At 43.9% G+C, this 2,500-nt stretch overlaps 1 protein-coding gene across 6 annotated transcripts in view; it reads left to right on the plus strand.

The window, feature by feature from the left end:
* Positions 1 to 2,500, plus strand: part of LOC125047433 (calcium-activated potassium channel slowpoke-like) — a 316,251-nt gene that overhangs the window by 95,535 nt on the left and 218,216 nt on the right. The gene's annotated exons all lie outside the window — the stretch shown is intronic.

The following is a 2,500-nucleotide window of genomic DNA, read 5'->3' on the forward strand; positions in this document are numbered from 1 at the left end:
CATCCAGTATTAACAATGAATCAATGATTCTCTCTCTCTATCTCTCTCTCTGTCTCTCTCTCCCTCTCTCTCTCTTCCTGTGTGTGTGTGTGTGTGTGTGTGTGTGTGTGTGTGTGTGTGTGTGTGTGTGTGTGTGTGTGTGTGTGTATGTATGTGTGTGCACGCGCCTGTTCTTGAGTCACTTCAGGGACCATCGAAAGTAATGTCTCTGCTTCGGGATATTTTCTGATTCTATTTTGACTGCAATGTACAAACTCCTAATTTCAAAACTTCTCGATAGCACTAACAATTTTTCTTTTTTTTCTTGCAGGTAAGAGACATACTGAAGGAGACGACTTCACCAAGAGCAAGTATGAAAAAAGCGGAGGGGGAAGAGAGGGAAGGTGAAGGGAGGAAATGAGGGGGTGAGGAAGGATATAACGGACGGAGGGAGGAAATGAGGGAGAGAGAGATGTAACGAGTGAGAGTGAGAGAGAGAGAGAGAGAGAGAGAGAGAGAGAGAGAGAGAGAGAGAGAGAGAGAGAGAGAGAGAGAGAGAGAGAGAGAGAGAGATAAAGAGAAAGAGAAAGAGAGAGAGATAAAGAGAAAGGCATTCAGATTTGACAGGCAAAATACAAACAGATCCAGACCGAAAAAAGAGAAAATAAGAAACAAATCTTAAGACAAAAAAAAGTAGGCAAGTCAAGAAAAATGAAATATGAAGCAAGGTGAAAGATCCTATAAGAACAGCCATATTTTCCGTCCGTCTTTCTTGCAACAAAACGGCTGTGCTTTCGTTAATTAGTGAGCCTCCCGTGTATGGCTATGCGTCTGTTTACATCCAGGGACTAGCCAGATGTGAAAGAGCAAATAGGGACTTTCATTTCAGTTCTTTTAGGGACGGAGACGGAGAAGGAACGCAGGAGAAAGAATGGGAATTAGAGTTAAGAAAAAAATATATTAAACTGGGCACTAAGAAGGAAAGGAACGTTAAGGATAGAGGTGTGATTAAAGTTTTAAAAAAGAAGTGAGAAGCAACATTTTAAAAAGAAAAGAGAAAAATAAATGTGTAAGAAAGAAAGAAAGAAAAAAAAAGTGGAGTAGATCGGAAAGGGAACGTAATATGATTATTCAGATGGAGAAGGCCGTGGAAGGAAGTTGATGGAATTTAGTGTGATGGATTTTGCGGTTGGAGGGAGAAGAAGGACTAAAAGAGAGGAAGAGGGAGAAGGAGAGGAAGAGGGATGGATAGGGATACGTAGGGAGAAGAAAAGGGGGGATGGGGGTTAGATAGGGGGAAGGGAGAAAGGAGAGGGAAAGGATAGGGTAGAGAGGAGAAGGGAGGAGGGACAGAGAGGAAAGGAGAGAAGGGTAAGGTTAGGGGAGGAGAGAGGGGAAAGGAGTAGGGAAAGGAGGGGAGGCAGCAGATGTCGATTTGGGAGGTCATGCAATCTTGTTTTGAAATTGGTCCTCGAGAGGCAAACATGGTCTAGGTCAGAGGGGGGAGGAGGGAGTGGGAGATGGAGATCGAGAGAGGGGTGGTAAGTGAGGGAAATGAGAAGGGAGAGAGAGAAGAGAAAGATGAAGGGAAGAAGAAGAAGAAGGAAGAGGAAGGGAGAGGGTGAGAGGGTGCGGGGAGAGGAAGGACCAAGTGGTGTTTGGGAAAGGGGAATGAGTAAGGAGGAGAGGAGGAAAACGAAGAAGGAAAAAGGTAAAGATGGAGAATGAAGGAGAGGAAGAGAAATAGATAGATGAAAAAGTAAGGAAAGAAGAGCGAAAAGGGAAGAGGAAAGGGGGGGAAATAGGATTCAGTCGTCGACTTATCCATCATTCTTTTCCTTTATTTTATCTACTTTTCTTTTGTGCCGTCCTTCTAGATTTTCTCTTGCCTTCCTGTGACTTATAAATCCTCTTGACTTTCCCCCTTTTCATCCATTTTATTCTTTTCCGCTTCACTTCCTCGTTTTCATTCCAAACATAGACGTCATTTTCTTAAAAAAAAAAAAAAAAAAAGAGAGAGAGAAAAAAGAAATAGGGTTAAAAAGAAAATGAAAAAAAAAAACTGCACATATAAAAATAAGTATTTAGACAAATCAAAGAAACAAAAAAAAAGTGAAAAAAAAGGCCAGAAGCATTTCAGAAATAAGTGGTAATATCTATAAAAGCGAGATTTAAAAAAAAAAGGGCTCTCTCCGAGAAATCTGATATGAGCGCTTTCCTCCCCGACCCAATATTTACTTTGCCGCGCCTCTCCGGACGTCGCCGAAGCTGCACGACGGCCCTGATCCCCTGTTCGCGGGGATGCTTACGCCCCTCGGATGGGATGCTGATCGGGAGATGAGCTCGCGGGGAGAGATGACACTCTGGCTGCGCGGGAGGACGGGCAGGAGAGGGGTGAGGGAGTGGGAGGTGATTGGAGATTGAGGTCATTGGAGGTTGGGAAGAGGTGATTGAAGCCTTGGGAAGGACTAGGGCGATTCGTGACTGGGAGGGAGTATGGGGACTCGTGATTGGAAGACGA

Source organism: Penaeus chinensis, chromosome 41, assembly GCF_019202785.1.
Source record: "Penaeus chinensis breed Huanghai No. 1 chromosome 41, ASM1920278v2, whole genome shotgun sequence".
NCBI classification, from domain to species: Eukaryota; Metazoa; Arthropoda; class Malacostraca; order Decapoda; family Penaeidae; genus Penaeus; species Penaeus chinensis.